This window comes from Coloeus monedula, assembly GCF_965178545.1.
Source record: "Coloeus monedula genome assembly, chromosome: Z".
Lineage (NCBI taxonomy): Eukaryota > Metazoa > Chordata > Aves > Passeriformes > Corvidae > Coloeus > Coloeus monedula.
This window is the reverse complement of record NC_138822.1, coordinates 14,766,210-14,787,652: the sequence shown is the minus strand read 5'-3', so window position 1 is coordinate 14,787,652 and position 21,443 is coordinate 14,766,210.

Genomic DNA, 21,443 nt, shown 5'->3' with positions numbered 1-21,443 from the left:
GAGATTAATAGAAATGCTTCACCCTGGCAGGTCTTTGTGTAGCCAAGAGCAGAGACAATGCATGTGTTGCTGTGGGATGTGGCTTTCATCACAGTTAAAGCCACACAGGGGAAACACCACTGTGCCCCAAACTCAGTAACCATGAAGGGGCAGCCACCTTCACCTCTGCCCTGCAAACATGTCCGGACTGGAAAACTCCAGCTGGACAAACTCAGCTTAGGCTTTGCCCAAGACAGATTTTGAAAGCCAAACCAACATAGTTATTAACAGTATTTTGCCCTCCTCTGTCAAAATGTGGCAGATTAAAAACCTACAAAAATTCATCCAAATTGTTGTTGAAACTTGTTCTATCTGCAAGCAGGGATGATCATCTTTTACTTAGATATCCTCTAGTGTGTCTGGATATAGAGATATGCCATTGAGGTGATGTGAAACACACAGAGAGCTGAATAGCTGCAATGTGGGGCTGCATTTCACAGCAAAGATTCTGCTTGGAATTGATGGGAAGCTAACAAAGTCTTCTGCCCCAACATTCTGGGCTCCAGTGGGAGCTGGAGTACTGCTTACATTCACAAGTTGTTAAGAAAAAGGAAGATTATAGCCAAGATATCTGATTAAACTATCATTGATCTACTTACTGCTCCCTTTCCCAAATTAATTGGTACTCTCTTTACATCCTTAAGAAAGTTTTCTTGGTCCTCAGTCCTAAATTTCTTTCTTAATGAAATGCCCCAGCAAAAGTCTTTCATAAGGTGATTTGTTTGGGGAATTAGCCAATGTTACTGAAGTGTTTGAAGGGGCCCACAGGCAGATTGACTTGTCCCTTTTTGCTGCCAGCACCTGGCAGAAAGTTGCACAAGGATGAAGAAACTTTCTGTAATGAAACCCAAATGGTGAGGTTATTTTCATGTTTCTCTCTCAGCTCAGTTCTTGCACTAATAATGTCATTTAAATTTCAGTAGAAGGAAAATCTGAGTAAAAGTCTTTCAACCATATCTGAGTTTTTACCTCAAAAAACTCATTTTTGATGATAGCTAAAAAATGTTTTATAATCTCGAGTGAAGAAATAAAATAATGCATATCTGAAGATTGGCTTAAGTTTTAAACAAACAAAAAAATTCGCATGTTTGTGTGTGTATTGACTTATCCAAAATGTTCCATCATTGATGAGTAATAATACCACAAAATAGATTATAATAGAACTGAAGAGAATGTTGGTTTTTTGGGGTTTTTTTTATATTTTGTTCAGAACAGAAGACAAAACCTTATGCCAAAAAGTGTTTTCCAAAGTGTATTGGTTCTGGTGGAGGCTTTGACCACATTATTTAAGAGAGGTTGTCCTTGGCCAAAGGGAAAGAATGTGGAGAACTCCAAACAGCAAAATCTGTCCTCTTCCTAAAGAAATCTTTCAGAAAATAAGCTTTGCCATTTCATGGAATCATAGAAACATTGACTGGATCTCTGCCATCTAGTCCAACCTCTGTCTTGAAGCAGGATGGTAGCCAAAACAAAACCAGGTGAGATGTAGCCTGATCTCACTGTGTATGTGGAAAACCTCCAGGGATGGTAAGTCTGCAGTCAGTCTGCACAACCTGTTCCAAAGATGGACACTCGGCCATGAAGAATCCTTCTGCATGAGCTGATGGGGAGGGGGTCTATAGGTTTGGAGGGAAAAGGTGCTACCAGTGAAAAGCAGGCCAAGGTAAGGGAAGAGAAATTTCAATGAGGGAAACATGCAGGAATTTCCCAAGGGCTGGCAAGCTCTGGATGCTGTCAAGTCCTGCTGAAATTGAGTGAACTGATGGACTTTTGCACTGAGAGCTCAGCAAACCTGCTGAAGGTCAACAGTGCACACGAGTGTGTTAGGTGGACTACAGCCATGGAGTGAGATTCTACGAAGCACAGGTGACAACTGTGGGGCTCCACACACACCTGATGAAACAAAGGGTCCCTGGAGGACTCCAAAGAGCAGTGGAGAAGGCAACACAACCATTGACATGAGACTGCAGCTGGCCTCTCCAGTGTTGCTCCAGTGGGGCAACTGTGTGGAAACGTGTGAGTCAGTTGCATGAGGGAATAACTGAATGTGGTGCCTGAATAGTTATCTGCTGTTAATAACTTCAAATTAATGAATAAACGGTGTTTCCAAAAGTATTGATGGCAGTCTGTTTGCCGTTCCCTTTCCCAGTTCCCCCAGTGCTCCAGATGTAGCCTAAGAATTGTTATTTTCTTCCAATTACAAGCACTTTTTTTTTAAACCAGTGTTTTTAAAGAATATTTCTTGTGTTTGTATTTGCAATACTCCTGTTGTATTAAACACATTTCTGCTGCTATTTAAAATCCTAGTAGTGTATCACCTTACAGAATATTGTGTGAAATCACATGCTTGCTTAGAGAAAGTGAAATCGAAAACAAAAGCATTTCCCAGAAAAAGTGCTGAGGTCCTTGCCACAGGTCCTTCAAATGGCTTGGGAGCCTAAAGCATTTTCTATCTCTCCCAAATTTGTTACTCATCATTTCAGAACTACTTTCTTGCCTTAGGAGACTGAGAATGTTTTCTTTGATGCAATCTCATCAACTGGTGCAACAAATATGGGGAACATATTCAGTGAGCGATGAAGAAATGGAGCTATGATTAGTAACATTAAATTCTAGGTCCTTTCCTGCTTGGTGGTGACATCAGAAAGGGATGAAGAAAGGATTAAGGAAATTCTAGAAGTGACCTAGACTACATCCTACACATCAGTTTCTGTGCTTATGCTTTACTTGTTCCCTTTGTGAAATCTTCCCTGAGTATTCTGTTCCTAGGGGCAAATTATTGTATCCTTCAGCAGACATTTCACCAGCCTTTCCCTTTCCCTGCCGTACATCTCTATAGAAGCATGGAGATTTTTTTGGAAATGACACTATTGTAATATCTTATTCAAATATAAGGAATCATTGGAGACTGCAGAAAAGAGAAGGAAAGCTCATGAAGTCAAAAATTTTTCTCGCCATATTTAATTATTTTCATCTGAAAATTGATAAAAAACACTTGCAGAAATCTTAGACAAATCTTTAAAGACAGGTCCTCCTGAAACGTACAATAAAACTTATGAAAGATTTGAGCCAGAGTTGTAATTCTGCTGTCCTGAACCTCCCCCAAAGCATGCCTGACAGTTCTGCTGGTGGGAATCTGTGTTGACTTCAATCTTTGGGGGTTTTTTTTGTTTACAGTCACTTGAATGACTGCTGGAGTTTTCACTATATACAGCTTGGAGCCTAATGTCTTTGAGTGGTTGGTATGTGCTCCTTTCTCCAGAGAAACTCTGAGGGATATAAATTGTAGTTTACTGTCAGAATAAAAGTCTTTGAATTTCTTGCACCCACCCATAGGATGTGACTTCTCAGAGGAAGTCACTGCTCTCTTAAAAGACTGATAAATAGTTTGTAGTAGTCAGTGACTGAAAGAAGGCAGTATCACTTCCTGCTTGGGAAGTGAAAGATAGTGCTGTATGTAAATTTTCTTTCAGACAGTTTCATTCCTGACATCAGAAATGCTAACTGGTTTTGGCTACTTTATCCTGTGCTTCTGTGTATTGATAGATACCTCATGAATCCTCCATATATATCACAGGAAGAGAGAAGCCCTTACTGCGTTTACCTTACACTGACAAAGACCTTTTCATTGAAACAATGTGTGCCTGATTTGCACAGCTGCTGTAATCTCTCTCCATTATATCTCTGTGGCTTTGTCCTGGGAAAGCTGGGCAAGACTGTTTTGGTTAGAGTGAATGACCATGCTGTGCTGCTAGGGCTTTTCTCTCTTGCTTCTCTCATTCCATCCCTTCTCATGTTTCTGTTTCTTGGCATGCATGTGGGCTTGTATGCAGCCTGCGGCAGTTGTGTTGATGAATGCTAACTAGGCAAAAGCTGATGCAGCTCCAAGCAATCATTTTGCAAGTAATTGATTTGGATACTGAATACCCAGCCTGCAGTTTTTATGCATCTACCAGAGGGATAGCTCTTTGCATTAATTTAACACTCCTTCCAGCAGGACATTATCATCCCTTTCTACCATTTCTTTTCCTTGCTTTCTTACTATTTGTATGATGCGGTATGGCTGGATCTGTACCTAAAAACAATCTCTAGCATAATTCCTTCTAAACATACAAGTCTGCAGGCTCACATGACATGTTGGCCAGGTTGTTATTCATCAGGGAAGTCCCACAGTCAGCATATGCCCCTGCCCTCACATATACTTTAAACTTCTGTAGTTTAGGAATCTTCTAGTTCAGGAAGCAGGAGGTGCATGCAGCAATTCCTATTTTCTTAGGAAGAGATATCTGTCTTAAAAAGGACTAAAGAATCTTGCTGCCCTGTTAGAAGGTGTTTTCTTCTGCTTTTCTGAATTAAGCCATGATGTCTCTCTTCTGCCTCAGTGGAAAAACCATATATATAGATATACACACATATACACAGAAATCTTATATCTGAATTGTTGTGGCAACTGACCTGGCTGTCAGGAGGCTAAGACACCTTATGGAGAGAGTGATGGAGAGCCTTTCAGGATGCAAGGTGAGGACAAAAGTGAATGTGATCTGTCTCTAGACAGCTACTAAGATAAGACAAACCCACAACTTGCCTGAAATAAGACCATGTTACTTAAATAATTGTCTAAGTAGGACACTTATGACCATGTAAGATAGCTGTGTTACCTGGAGACCCTCATCTTGGATAGCATCTTACCTTGAAGACAACAGTTGTCAGACATCAGCTCCCCAGGAGACATAAAATGTAAGGTGTGCACCTTGACAGCCAGTGGATATAGATGGGTCCCAAACAAGAAACTGCAGGGCAGGACTCTGAAATAGATGGCAGAAACTGCTGTGTCCAGAAAGCTCCTCTTAATGACCTATAGGGAGTCTGGTTCAAGTGCATAAAGTCCTTTCCTCTAAAATCTGGTCATTGACATGTGTCCCTGGCAAATTACTTCTCCTTACTGAGGACAAAGCCAATACAGTGCAGGAAAACAGTAATTTCTATGAAATGTTTCTCTGGAATAGAACACAATGTCATGGGACCCATGCTTCACATAAATACCATAGCTGTTGCTCACTTAGGTGTCCATTACTATTTTGGTGCTTGTTTTACAGATGTACAGTACAATGGCGGCAGTAATTCTTAAAAGTGTGTATCACATGGAATGCTTCGAGAGTTAGAACAACACAGTAAACAAAGTTGCTTATGTAACACATTATCTCTTTATGTAATTTTAATTAACCATTGATATGACTCTCAATACTTATTAGCTTTCTAACTATTAAACATACCCAAACCATTTTCTGGATATAGAGAAAATGTGAACAGATGCAAATATTTTCCAGAATGTTTATTTTAGTGTTTAGAGCCTAAAGTCTAGTTTCTGCAAGGATGTAGTCTCCCTGTACATTTAAACTGGCATACTTACTAATATTTTGCAGCTGCCACACATATTAGTTAGCAGTTCCTGTATTTTGACTTATTTAGCTTCAAGATCCAACATTTCCTCCAGATATTTGTCCTACTAAAAAAAGTCATCCTCCTCCCTGGTATTTTCACACAAGCATCACATTTTGTTTAAGATTACCCATCACATGGTGACACAAAATTTGAAGAGCTCTTCTAAAATCCTTCCGCACCCAAGACCAAGGAATAGCAAATAAGAATAAGATGACAAGATATGGATCATCTCCTTCTCTTGACCCAATAGAAATATCACTTAAAGTTTTGGACCATGTGCATTGGTCTGTAACTGAAGATGCTTATTATCTGCTTCTCCACTGTCAGTTGCAAGCAAGGTTCAAGAAGAAAATCTCAGCTTCTTGCAAACAGGGTCTTTCTCTTATCCTGGAGCTGTAACAGTAGGAAGCAAAATAAGAAATACAAACTACTATAAACTAATACTGCAAAGTTAAGACTTTGGTGAAATTGACTTCAACAGTTAATAAAATTTTACCACTGATTCAGCAGTTGATCAGGACCTTACCTTATTTATGTTACAAATCATAGAATCACAGAATATCCAGAGTTGGAAAGGACACAGTAGGATGATTGAAATTCTGCACAGGACCGCCCTAGGAGTCACACCATGTGCCTGAGAGCTTTGTTCAAATGCTTCTTGAGCTCTGTCAGTCTTGGGGCTGGGACTACTTCTCTGGGGATCCTGTTCCAGTGTCCAAACACCCTCTGGAGAAAAAACCTTTTTCTAATATCCAGCCTAAACCTCCCCTGATACAGTTTCATGCTTTTCCCTTGGGTCCTGTCACTGGTCACCTGACAAAAGAGATCATTACCCCTTTGCTTCCCCTCACAAAGAACTTGTAGACTGCATTGAGGTCTCCCCTCAGTCTCCTTCTCTCCAGGCTGAAAAGACCAAGTGATTTCACCTGCAGCTCTTATCACTTTCCCTCAAGGCCCTTCCCCATCCTCGTGCCCTCCTTTGGACACTCTCTAACAGCTCAATGGCTTTTTCATATTATGGCACCCAGACCTGCCCCCAGCACTCGAGGTGAGGCTGCCCCAGTGCAGAGCAGGGTGGGACAATCCCCTCCCTTGCTCAGCTGGCGATGCTGTCCCTGATGCCCCCCAGGACACTGGTGGCCCTCCTGGCTGCCAGGGCACTGCTGGCTTATGTTTAACTCATCATGACCAGGACCACCAGGGCCCTTTCTGTGGTCCTGCTCCTTAGCATCTCATCCCCCAGTGTGTCTTTAGCGATACAATTTTTTTTTAGTGTTTACCTGTGTATAAATTCATTGTATTATAATGCCATTCTTCTGCTGTATTTCTACTTGTCATTGCAGAGGTTTCTGCTCAGCCAAGAGATGCTGTGCTGCCACCTGTGCCAGTGGAGCCATGATGCACTGTGAAGCACCCAAACTGATGATGCCTGAGGTGTGGCTCAGGTTTTTGAGCCACACAGAAGCATGAGTTTCACCCCATCTTCATTCACCTGTCTCTAATGGATGATATGATATGAATTTTCTAGACAGCAGTCCTAATAAAACAGAGATAGTAAAGACAGAGGATAAAATGATGAAGCACATGCACGCACAGACAAAAAAATTAATTACCTTTCATTTTCTTCTTAATTTCAATCAGTTTCCTAAGAGTTTCTTTGTAAACAGAGGAAAATATTAAGAATAGCAGGTGTTTTCTTTCCAGACATTCACTGTGATTATTTTCTTTCCATCCATCCATCCATCCATCCATCCATCCATCCATCCATCCATCCATCCACCCATCCATCCATCCATCCCTCCATGCATTTCACCTCCCAGTCTTCACTGACAGGCTTGTAATATATTTCTTTCCACTAGTGTCTTGCTTCTTGCCCCTTGCCCCAGAAACTGGGGTAATTCTTGCTTTACCTATCAGAATATAACCACCACATTAGAAAGCCTCATTCAGTGCCATAAAAATATCTAGCAGGGATACCTGAACATGATAGAAAAGCAAGATGGGACAAAGAAAAAAGTAAAGGAAAACACAGTCTTTTGTTTAGAGACGTGGAAATAGTGATAATGGCTGTGTTAAATATTTTCCATCCCAACTAGTCACTTGAGTAAGAAAATCCCAGCTAACACCCAGGTCTTTAATTTTTCCACCTTTCCCTCCACTTCTCTGGGTTTTTTTCTTCTTTCAGCACACTTAAAGCATCTCAATCACTTCTACTTTCACTGAAGGGAACAGAACCTGTTTTATATAAACCTCAGGCCTCTTCTGTTCTTGAGAGCCTTTTTATAGTTGTAGTATTGCAGTTTATAAAGAAGATGCCTTAGGAAAGTTCTCTTAGGCTTAAAAAAGTTTATCTGATATTCTACTGATAAAGAATATTTCTTCATCTCAGTAAAAGATGCTGAAAACAAACAAAAAGCTTCAAGAAATAGAACAGATGGTTGATTGTTAAAAAAAAACACTGTCAGCTATCTTTTGGAGAGCAGGGGGTATATGATAAAGCCAGAATAGCCAAAAAAATCAAATCATATTAAGCCTTGCTAAGGCAAATCAAAAATACACACGCAGTAGAGAAGGAGATTTTCTTGTTCCAGAAACAGAAGAAAGGACAGGAAAAATATTCAGGGGCCAGGATACAGAGTAGAAGGGATTCAGATGTGAAACAAGCATGATGTGACTTTTTCTTCCATTTCCAATAAGAAGGATGATGCAAAACTGCCAGCAGAATTATATTTAGAGTTGGAAATTGCCATGTCCACCTGTAGAAAACCAGAATAGAGACCAAGGTAGCAGATGAAGTCTCTGGAATATATACGGTTTGATATATAGAGCTAGGTCCAGTAGAAAGAGTTTATGACCAATCTGGTTGAAGTGATACTGTTTGACTGCAGAACACTAAAGATGGCCCATGTCAAGGAAAGATATTCAAGAACAAACATGATACAATCTGTCCAACAGAAACCTTGTGAGCAAATTTTAGAAGAATGACACAGGAGTATAAAAAATATAGGTTGCATTAAATACATTGGCAAAAATCATAAAAAAAAAAGGATTACCAAAGATGGTTTTAGTCATGTTAAATAGCCCCTTTGACAACATGTATTTTTTGAACAAATGGTGAATGATGGACTTACCTCACCTGATTTCAAGAAAACATATCATAGAATGGTAGCTCACAGCCAGGTTAAGATAATGGAAATGGTCATTACTACAGGAGTCATTAGAAAGGAAGACAAAAGGAAATGGTAACAGACACTACTAACAGGACTGGATGAAGCTTCTGGTGGAGTTCTCAGAGGCTTGACAGACTGATCTTAGACAGTAATGATTTGGAAACAAGAAATGAGAACGTAATAATTAAATTTACTGATAGTGCAAATTTGGGAGGCATCACCAGTACACAGGAGAATCAGAATAACAAACAGGAAGAACTAAATGACCTGGTCAAGGAAACTAACTGAGAAGAGACAAAATTCAATCATGCAAAGTGCCCTCTCATGCATTTCACAAGATCCACTAATATAAACAGAGAACTCATCAACTGAAAGTGACAGAAAAAAAGAAAGATTTAGTGTTTTAATCAATCACAGGATGACTGTGACCCTCAAATGTTGCAGTTGTCATGAGAATAAATGTATCAGGTGAGGTATCCCCACTCAAGACAGGGAAGTTATAAATCCCTCTGAATAAAGCTCTTGATGAGCTCTTGCATGGTCACACACATGCAAGAAAGATGAATTCAGGGTGCAGAAATAGGCAATTAGCGCTACTAAGATAATCAGAGGAATGACGAACCTATCTTGCACAAGGAGAGTAAAGGCACTTGGCTTGTTTAGCCTCGCCACACAAGGAAAGAAAACAGGGTATAATTGCCCTCTCTAAAAAATACCAGGGAAGAGAAGAGCTATTAAAGCCGAAGGATGGTGCTGGCACAAGAACAAATGAGTGTAAACGGTCATGAATAAGTATGGACTAAAATTAAATGAAGGTTTGTGTGAAAGGAGTGAGGTACTCGGACTGCAGTTACTGGATCGAATCAGAGGGGCAAAATTTAATTAGGTTTGAAATGAAGCTTCACACATCTCTGAATGAGATTATGTGGTGTGTTTTCTGGTGTTAAAAATGGACCAGACTCAAAAGCTCTCTTCCATTACTGTGGTTTGCTGCTATTTTTGACAATAAGAACATATGGCTGATATTACAGTCATACAAGTTTTTAAGGGCCCCTTTATGTCTTATAGGAGCGTACAGAAGATTTTTGTATACTGTAGATTTCTTAAATGTGTTCATGGAGCCACAGAAAAAGATTATGAGGGAAATTAATATGGACCACCTGTTCAGTCCATTCCATCACCAGTGCCATATTCTTAAATGTTCTGCAGTTATAGTCACATATTTAAGGCTTCTATCACTTTTCTTGAGAGATTATTTCAGGGTCCAGTTGATCCTTCTTAATAGCAATTCCAAAATTACACTTTCCTTAGAACAATTCCAAATTTACACTTTCCTTTGCAGTCATTACTCTATTCTTAACTATTTTCTGGAGGTGCAAAACATTTCAGATGCTTCTCAACATTTAATGAATATTTAGTCATTTACATTTCCCTCATAACTTATCTTGCCATCCATCATTACTACTGCTCTTGCTATAGTGTTTGTAATTCTGTTGTCAAAGAAATCAATTATATTCTGCCAAATAGAGCTCAGGGGGTAGGAGAACCCATGTGTCTAACATTTCACTTTGAAAAATTTATACTATTTCAAAAAATGTAACACTGGGATTTTGCTTTTTCAAGTTAAATGCAAACCCTGGTGAGTTCTGAGACCAACACCTGCACCATTAATGAGAGTTTTCCTCCACAATGACCTCTGTGACTTCACTGATGGAAGCCTTGGTCTGATATTGCCATCATCTTTTCCTGAAATAGCTGGCATTGACCTGAAAGCACCTCTTTCTCACAGTCACTGTGCTGGAACAAGTCAAAAACCTGTCTCTTCTCATGATAATACTCTGAAAGAAAAAAGAAAAAAAGAGAGTCTTTCATATGTTTTGAGTTCTTATATTTTTATTCATTGTTTAAAAATATACATGAACACTGATGTATTATGAACACGGCCACGCAGGAGCACTGGGAAAGGGGCAGAGGAGCAGTTCATTCTCCCTTTATCTGGGCCATAGCAGAAGCCAGCACCGAGCTCACCTTCCACTTTAAGGGACTGAAGCTGCAATGGCAGTGATGACCAAAACCCAGGCACAGTCAGAAATAAGGATCTCAAATGTATCTGTTAATTTTCTCCCTGAAAATAGGTTAAGATGCTTATGACAGTGCAGTAGATATTAAGGAGTAAGAATGCTGGGACATTTTTTTACATTATCCTCTGAGTTTTATAAAGCACAGTAGACAACTTCTCTTCTTTTAGCTCTCTCCTTAGAGCTGTTCAGAAGAGCTACAAACAATTAGTCTCACAGTGTACCTAAGTGTACAGATAACTTTTCCTTTACATGAAAAAATTATATGCTGCCACATCTGCATTTGCTACACAGGATACAGACTTCTATATTTATGTTTCCCTCCCTAGAGCCCTAGTAGGTAATTACTGCAAGCAGATATGTAAAGGACAGTTTTTCAGACAGATTTGTTATACTTTCAGGTACAAGTCAATGAACAATAGTTCCACCTATAAGAAAATAAATTTCTGCAACATTTGCTCAATTTTTCTAGCCCCAAACCTAAAAACCCACTAAATTTTGTGTGGAATGCTAGTAAAATCTCAACATAATCAATTAAGTTGCAAAATATAGGGGAACTAGAGAATTATGCTTATTGTTTCCTTTAGACAACAGTTGATTTTTATATAATACTGATGATGATTTTTGTCCCCTCTTTGACAGATTAGCAGTGTTTAAATTTTCTGCTAAATTTGTTGCTTTTTTGTTTATTGGTAGCATGATGGGAGAGGTGTCTCTGACAAACAGTGAGTCTCTAAGTTTTATGCAATAAGCATGTAAATCTGACTGCATGTTTTATTTTTCTGGAAAACAGTAGATGTGCAATGAATCCAGCCAGGAGTGTCATGACCTAATTTTTTCAAAGGGAGTGTGTTAGACCTACATTTTCAGTTAATGGAATATCTTGGGGAAAGCATCTTTACAGCAATCCATCTTGATTGCTCTGGTAAGGAGAAATGGTTGATTTATGCGTATGTAGATCAGAAGGAGACTGCTTAATGGTTTTTGTTTCTGCATTGTTGGTTCAGATCCAACAAGCCATCCATGAGATTTAACCATCACTAATTTTTGCTGAGATTTGTGGTAGCTTCCTGGATGATTCTGATACTAAAAACTTGAAGTAAGTAATTGCTCTGTTCTATCCTAAGCAAAAGATAGCTGGTCTGCAGTAGTCTGATAACATACAGTATCCAGAGGAATAGGAGACTTCAAAAGATGGATATCTCCAAGTTAGAGACTACTTTTCCTATTCAGAAGTCCAGGTATTCATTTAAGGTGGCTTAGTGCTTGATTAGGTGCCTACACATATACTTTAATCAAATTGTAATTATTCCTTCAGAAAAAAAAAAAGGAGTTATTATTTAAAATTCAGTACTATAGCTGAATAAGTTATATAGTGTAAGAACAACATGTACATAAATAATACAGAAAATATACCAATAAATATTAATATAGAAATTAGATTTAATAGTGTTTATACAATGATATGTTTTAGGTTGGTAGACACCTCCTCTTTGTTAGACTTAATAAATCAGTTTATCCTTGTGACTGTCCTTAGCTACCCAAAACCTTCCTTAACTAAAATAAAGACCTTGATTATCATATCCTACTGGAAAAAAAAATTTATTGTTCTACCTTTGGAACTTGACCCCATAGATCATTACTACCAACACCATGTTAGTTTCTTCCCAGGAAGAATATGCTGACATCATGGAAGGCCCAAAATAACATTGAGATGTAAAATGAGATTGGAAAATCACAGACTCAACACTGCTTAGTCAAAGAGTGGAGTGTCAAAGACACCATTTACATGCTACAAAACTCATTGCTGACAGAAGCTGGCCTATGGCAATGCTGCCACCTGCATCTCTTCCATGTTTATCAGAAAGAGCCAAGTTTTGCTATGAAATATTAATTTCTGGTAGATCCAGCTGCTGAACACTGTCAAGAGGGTGTCTGTCAGCCTTGGAGGCAGTTGTACGTGTAAATTAATCACTCTGGTTTTATCAACAGCAAATGATTCTCGCTAGAAAAGCTTATTTTCTTTTTAAAGGAAAAACATCTCTCACTTTTTAGTCCACATCACTAAACACAGGAGTACCTCTGAACTGGCTGCAGCAGATTTGTGCTGGAGATATTTTTCCATCACATGGTATTAGAAAGGGTAAGAGCAACAGGACAAAAAGGTATCTCTCTTTAGGAGAGAAGTAAAGCTGATATGCAATTTTTTGACTCATCTTGTGATTCAGTCTTGCCAGCAAGTCTTTTGTTCAGATTGGATCAGATTGGCAGAGTTCTTGTTGGTAATCCAAGCAAAGATTCTGGCACAAAACATCTTCTCCAGAATTAGAACTGAAACTTCTTTTGTTAGGAATTTTAAAAATTAGTACTGAGAAGTAATGGTTGCTTCTAAATCAAAAAATTGAACAAAACAAAAGAAGTTTTAAAGTATTCAATTCTGCCTTTGTCAGCAATGATACTGTGTCAAAAGAAGAAACTACACAAGTTAACATGCTCATTATTTTCCTTTGACACTTAAAAATAAACTCCCAGTTCTTGATGATTTTATGCCTCTAGAACTGTGGAGAAGCCTTAAGCCCTTACTGTAGCTCAACTTGTACAATCTCCTGTTTGGAAGCTGCATCTTGGTTTTGTGGATACCTCTAAAATCACACTGATCTCAACAGAAGTAAGACAGAAGGATCTGAACCCAATGGCACAAGGTCTTTTCATCCTTTCTTTCCATCAGCAGCCTCTAGTCAATGGAAAAGTGCAAAGGGAAACTGGGTGACACTTCCCAGGCATGTCCCAGAGAAGGAATTAGTGGATCACTTCAATTTCTTGCTAGAGTCTTCATGTAAGCAGTTTTTAAAACATCCTGTCCAAAATGGAGAGCTTTGATCCAAGGAAGTAAGCCCTGTGGTGAAAATAAATGTTTTAGTATGGAAAAAATAATTTCTGCAAAATAATAGAAATTGTCATCTCTTGAACAGAAAGTATGAAGGGCCAGTTATTTTAAACATTGTTGGGGTTTTTTTTTGCCTGCGGACCGCTAAAAATTTTTAGCTCCTTTCAGGCATTTTTATGGGTAAGATATATCTATATGGCATATAGGCACATTCCCTTCCCTTCCCTTCCCTTCCCTTCCCTTCCCTTCCCTTCCCTTCCCTTCCCTTCCCTTCCCTTCCCTTCCCTTCCCTTCCCTTCCCTTCCCTTCCCTTCCCTTCCCTTCCCTTCCCTTCCCTTCCCTTCCCTTCCCTTCCCTTCCCTTCCCTTCCCTTCCCTTCCCTTCCCTTCCCTTCCCTTCCCTTCCCTTCCCTTCCCTTCCCTTCCCTTCCCTTCCCTTCCCTTCCCGCACCTTCCTGCACCTTCCCGCACCTTCCCTTCCCTTCTTTTTCTTAATTTGTTTCAAATAAGAAAAAGGTGTCCACCACTTTTCATATGGCCTTAGAAGCTGTCCATCGGTGCCCACAGAATCACTGGACACTTGCTAAATATCATCGAGTTAGGCAGATTCAGTGCTAGAATTCACTTTGTCTTCATTTATTTTTCCCTCTCTGACAAAACTATGACAAGCTTCCCAAGTCCCAAATCTGTGGACAGCAGTAAGTACGTCCATTAAGATTTGAAAATAAAAAGCAAAGAGAGAGAGAGACAGATCAGGGAGCCAGACTGCTCATGGAGAGGCAAGCAAGCCTGCTGAGTCAAGTGTTCAGCAGGTGTTGTGAAGTGACTGCTGCTCAAGTACTGGATTTAGTGGATTGGATTATTTTGTGGGTTTTGTTTGGGGGATTTTTTTTACAAGGCAGGCAGGTACTGTTCTAAACAGAAAGTTGTACCATGTCTCTTTTGCTAAGCAGAAACAAGAGCTCTTTGTTCATAGATGAGAAAGTTGCCAGGCTGCAAAAAGCTGAATTGTGCAAAACCTGTGGATGCATTCTTCTTACAGATCGCATCACTTTACAATCCTTTTCCTGCCCCCAAATTTCAAATTTATCTTTGCACAGTCATCCACTTCTCAGTCTTGGGGTGGCACTGGAGGTTATTCAAGAGGCTCCTTTGTACTTTAACTTGATACCATAATCTTTATCTACTGGATCTGAAGTCACCAGGTCAAGTATTGATTTCTAGCATCACAGCCTGGGAGGTGACTTTAAACATTCAATTATCCTTAATAGCCAATTCTACACCTTTCTGTGCTGTCTCTCTCTATTGCTCACTGCAGAATAGCCCAACATAATATTGCTAGCACTTCTCTCTGTATTTGCACATCTTATACTGAAGTAATGTGAATCCCTCAAATGCAGATTGCCATAATTTATCAAAACTGAAAAATGGGAAACAGTATGGAAAGAAAACAGTTTTCAGGTATCTCAGGTATAATGAACAGTGTGATATAATTTCTAGTAATTTTGGAAGTTATCAGAGGTCAAAGTTCCCAAGGAGATAATATGATGTTCTGTTACAGTGGGGATTCTGTAACACGATGTATTAAACCAGAAGGTCCATAGAACGATATGGACGGATTCTTGATAGATGTTTCAGAGATGTTTATTTCTCCAGCCGCATGGCCGGGGCTCTGCCGAGGAACTGCTCAATCACAGGACCCGAGGGTCCTTGCCCGCGCAGGGAAACACAAACCAACCAATGGGGAATGAGGCTGACCAGGCAGGGAAACCCTGTGTCTCCCCACCAGGGCTGCATGGCGGGGGGAGGGACCCCGACAATATTCTAAAATGCATCCATTCTCTAAAATGCTCGTTACATCAAACAGAATTTCACATGCAAGGTTTAGAGCAGCATTGCAGTTCCTAGGAATCTGATACCTTAATCTTATATTTTCAAATAAATATAAACAAGGGCTCTTAATCTCCACAGTTTGTGGCTGAGTGGCCAGCAAACAGCCAGTGTTAACACCACTTGTGTGCAGAGCTGGGCATTCCTGGAAGGAAAAGTCATGGAGGAGAGATACCTGTAGCTTGCAGTCACAGAACTTGCAAGCTGCCAGGTGGTCTGGGTGCCTGTCAGACACTTGGAGAAGGAGCCCTGAGGTGGGGACTGGGTTTGCATCCCCCTCACAGACAGCATTGCACCAACCTGCTGCCCAGCACTGGGAGGCAAGACAACTCTAGATTCATTTCTGCTCAAGACAAAAGACTGTGGCAGTTCTTGTTTCAAATAAGAAAAAGCTGTCCTCCAGTTTCACATGGCCTTAGAAGTTCTCTTGTTGAGAAAAGACATATTAATTCTCTCAGCATAACAAGGCCTTTTTCAACTCTTATGTACTGCTGCTTCCCTGTTACCTTCCCTCAAGAACAAAGTGGGTGTATGATGCCTTTATTTGGGTTTTAATATAAACATCCCTTTTATTTTCCTTCTATCTAGCAGGCTTTTTAGTTTGACATAGATCATAATATGACTAAAAAATATTTGAGATTCATGGGTAAATTTAAAGCAGAGAAAAATCTGATGAGAAAGAAATCTACAGGCAAGACTCTTCAAGTGTCTTGCTATAGCACCACTCTTGAAATAGAGACACTATTAGGCTGCATCTTCACTGCCCACCTAATATTGGAGGCAGAGTAGCTGGGATGTAATCTCACTGTTCCAATGGGATTGTGTGTGGGCATTACAGACAGCTTTATCAACAACTGAGAAGACAGCCATCATTCCTTACAATGCACAATATTACTTGTTTTCCATTACAGCAAACAGTAACAATAAACTACGTAACAACAGGTTTCTTACCTAGATTGACAGAGCCTGATATTTCCTTAGTGGATGTCCATCAAAACACAGAGACAGCCTTGACCAGTGCACTTCCAGATCAACAATTAAGCATAAAGATGTGTTTTTAGCAGGATGCTAAAAACCAAAGTAATTTGGAAGTATATAAATGTCGTTTTTCTATGCTTATATTCTCTACAAGGACTTTTTCTCTTTCAGCTTTCCTCATTTCTCTAGATGCTGTTATACAATCCTCCCCTCCATCTCTACGGGGTCTTTGGAGCTGCCCAGGGACTGAAGATTAGACTCATTCTGGTGTTTCTATGCACTCCTATGGAAATGCTCCTTACATATATTAGTCCTTGTTGATTAATGCCAAACTTTAACTGATGCCTACTGAGTTCAAACATTTATAGCAGGACTCTTGTCAAATTTTCCATGGACACATTATCTTTACTACAAGTATCTCATCTTTTATGCATGGTTCAGGCACCACTAAACGTAATGGAAAAACTTCTGAATTATTATGCTACAGAAAAGTGAGAGACAAACTCTTTAAAAACATATAAGGAGTGTCAACCTGAGTATTTTTCAGTGCCCACTGAAGTTGAAGGAGCAATAGTAAGTTCTGGATCAAATCTGGTGAAGCAGGAAATGAAAACTCCTTAAAAGCAAAAGCAGAGAATGAAAAAAATCGATGATTGCCTATGCCAAGGAGTGACAGAATCCAGGAAGTTATTCCATTGCATTTTTAAAGAAACAAGTCAATACACCCAATTCAATGTCACTATCTCAGAGTACTAGCCTTGCTGGTGTTTCCAGTGTTTTATGGTTTGCATTGTTTTTTAAAATTTTTTAATTTTTGTTTATTTCTTTGGTTTTTTAAATCTTAGTGATTAAAGATGTTTGCTGCCAGGAGATGGAAACTTTAATGCAAAGCTGGGATAGTCCAACTGTAATTCAGAGCTGAAATGACCAAGTGACCTTAGCTGCAGCTCAAGGTTCTTCACCATCTTTTTTGCCCTCCTTTGGACACTCTCTAATAGTTTTGTGTACTTCTTATATTGTGACACCCAAAACTGCCTCATATTCTTCACACTTTTGTCCCAAGCAATAATACATCTCCTTGTAAAAAACAAAACAAAATACCCTTAAATGTGAAAACAATCAAACAAGCATGCAAGCTTTCTCTGTGCATTGGTGGGTGCAGTTATTTGGAGGTTATAGCTCTGCTATTACTGCAGTGGGGTTGCAAAGTGCTTAGAGTACTTTGATTTAATCAAAACAAGTAGGTTAGGACATTACTTATGGAAACTCCACACATTCTTTGACACCACCTTCCTATTTAGACTGCATCTCAGAAGCATGTGAGACCTCATCCTAGTGCTTGGAAGTAGCTTTTTGTAGCCATACAGCATTTTGCCTGCTAAATAATACATGTACACAATCCCTTGTGCCCAAGACATTTCCGGGTAGCTGAAAGATTACATCAGCCTAATCCACAAATATTTGGAGTAGTGTTGTTAATGTCCCCAGTGGGGGAAAGTGTCCTCTATGTCACTAAAACAGATTCAATGTTTTCTGTCAGTTATTAATACATGGCTTTTAACCAAGGGAAATTCTGTGATCCCTACTAAATGAATTTGCCTTTTGTTTTCTTTTATGGATTATTCTGAATGAACTCTTGTGCACTCAGAGAGATCTGAACATAATCCTAGAGTATTTGACCTGCTAAGTTTGGGATGTCTGAAAAGTGCTTAGCTGCAAAGCAAGTTTAGCTTGAAAAACTTTAACTTCTTTTTACTTCTCTCTTGCATCATATGCAAAAATTACTTATCTTTTTTGTGCTTTGACAACATACAAGATAGACCTGAGATATGGAAATAATAGACTCAGTTTTCCTAGGATCAAAAAGGTTGTGGCGTTTTCTTGCTTTCAGTTTTAGATCCAATGCAGCTCAAAGAAGTAACATTCTGAACCAGAAAACAGGAAGGAATATTAATCAAATGTGAAAAGGTTGCTGGAAAAAGAACAGCCTCAGAAAATGTTTTTAAAGATCACTTGTCAAGAATACCATTATTTCTTTGGTCTATTTTATGCCAAATTTTTGAAGAAATGGATAGTAAATTTCAGTTCCAGAGTACACTATGTTCATGTGTACTGTAGGGCTGTTTAGTGGCTAAAGAAAATTACTTAATATTGGCATTATAAAGAGATCTTCAGTTCTCCATGTACTGGAACTCTTTTGTGATTATTTGCTCTCACCCAAGCCAAAGAGCTACTTCTATCTCCTGACTGAGGAGGATGATTCTCAGAGCTGTATTTCTGATGTACATTTTTTTAATTAGTTGAAGGTTGTTATTGAGTATCTGAGCAATTGTTGGCCTCAGAAGCTGACAGAGTGTGGTATGACTCCAGGACCCCATGCAAGTCCTATCCCTGAAAACCGCCAGCACAAGCCACCCCCTCTGCACATTCCTGAGGCATCTGAGGGGCACCAGGTCCCACTCCTCAGACAACAGTAGCCTAGAGAGAAGTTTTAATCTACAGAATGAGTGTGAAAATGCCATTCGATAGAAAGAGAAATTGGTCTTGCACTTCTCATACAACTCACTCCACAGAAAAAAGAATTTGGCTGGTAAGCCTTGTGTTTATAACTAATGGATGATTTAGTAAACAACAGAAGTAACAAGTTTGTGTTTTTATAGAAACAGATTTATAAAGTAAAATTTGTGACATATACTCAGTGAAAACTATAAGAAAGAAAAGATGTTACTGATTTTACAAGCATTTTACAGTTTGGTCACTTTTCCAAAACCTCTAGAAAATGAAAGAAGTTTTCAAAGTAGAGAACACATTCTCAAAAAAAAAATCCACCTTTTTTTTTTCCCCTGAAGCAAAGCAAGGCCAATTCTGACATTTCTCATAGATAGTTACTAGTGATTATTTTAGGAGGAAACAGTATTTTTCTGTAGAAATATTGTATTTTACCACTGCATCATTGTTTTGACATCAAACTATTCACCTTTGTAAACATATACCCTTGCTTTAGAAGCATCTACTCATTGTTTTACCAAGGCCCTTTCCTTCAAATAAGCCAATTTACTTTACCACTGTTATTAGGGCATCTGCTAGGATTCTTTGGTACTTGTAAATAATATATTCAAACCTTTTCTGGACTTAGGTTTTGTTTGCAGATGCACTTCCCACCTCAACAATGTTGCCCAAGATGTGGAATGTGAAATTCAGACCAGTTCTCATCTTCCTTGTCCTGCTTTGGCACCTGTAACATCCATGGCTATATGACATCCACCAGCTGACAGCTTCTTGGGGAAAGCACACAATGCACGCCTTGAACTCTGCTGTGCCCCTGCCTGTAGCTCAGCCAAGTTTCTGCTTGGGCTGTCTTGCCAGTGGATCAACCGTCTGCACATGGAGTGATGGCAGGCTGCACTCTCAAGTTACACACTGTATTTAGTGACACTCAAAGAGGTTTTAATGACTTTTCCATTCACCAGCTGCAATACAACCTGTCTTTCTTGCAGTGAGTAGCACCTAGAGTTGCTATCTTTTCTACACCTTTTTATCTTAGATTTTATATTTCTGGCACCTGTGTGTCAACAGGTATAAGTGGTTCTTGTGATTTGGCACTGTTGCAGAGCAAGACCTTCCTGCTGAAGGGGTAACTCCTTGACAGGAACACATGAAGCATCCAGACCCGATCTTCCTTGTTATTTCATCTATTTCTCAGAAAAATATGATGTCAACCTGTTTCTGTCATTCCAAACCAGGACTGACATACCCTAGCAAGAATTAATGCATAGAGTGTGGATTGCTCTGCATATTTAGCTAAATGTGTTTATCTGTATTATTGAGATCTTTGTAGATGCCCTCTGCTATCCAATCTTCAGCTGAGTTAATTTCAATGACAAGATAATGGGCTTGGTCAATGTATAACAGAGTAACTCCTTCTCTGCAGGACCCCACACCCATCCTATTTCAAGGCAAACAGACTGCCAAATTTCAATGGATGTGCTGGCAGGCTTGGGGAAATCTATAGACATCCTTTCCTGGGACTCTGAAAGCAGAAGGACTGGGGAACCCAGGACATGTTCTCCTTCCAAATATCACATTTCTTCAGTTTAATTCTCAACTCTATAACATGTATGTTCAGGTTCCCATGTGTTTTCCAAAGATATGTCTGTATAGAATATTAGTCTTCCACCAGTCTTTATGTGTGCCTACTTACAAGGATTAGTTATGCACTGAATGGTTTGGGCTGATTCCAGACTGTGGGGAGCACTGCACGTCCAGTTGCCACGGCTTAATGCAAGCCATTTATTAAACTGTCAAAATTGGCTAAGCACCAAATGCTGACTCAAGTGCTGGATATTTTTGTAAGGTGTTTCTAAGCTTTTGATGTTGCGAACTGGGGGTATTTGAGAATGTGAATACAGAGAAAGATGCTGCTAATTAACATTAAGACAGTAACACAGACATGACTTCAGTAATCAGCAAAACCAAGACATAATATTGTAAATAGCATCACTAGACAGTTTGAGAGAAACTTCACTGAAAATCGTCTATGATTTTGTAAATGTTTGTTGGAGGCAAACTCGCTTTTTTTTTACTGGTAGTCAAGGATCTGAGTTAAAACTTTCAGCTTTATCATAAACAGTATCAAATCATGTGCAGTATCTCATCATGAGCAGTATCTCCTGTTTCCATATCCTAAATTTCAAAATTCTAAAGTCTCCAGAAACAGTTCTGACTGAAGTGGAAGGGCACTTTTTGGTAGGCTACTGGACCAGAACTGCTATACATGGGTATCTTACAACCTTGGTAAAGGTCCTTGTCTTTGGCAAATTTTCTGAGAAAAAAACTGGTAAAAAAAACCCCAGAAATTTATTCAGCAAATGATATGTATGGCTTATAAAATTAATCAGGAAATTCATATGAACCAAGCACTTGATGCGTATGAGGCAGAGCTTTCAAACTCGTGCATTTT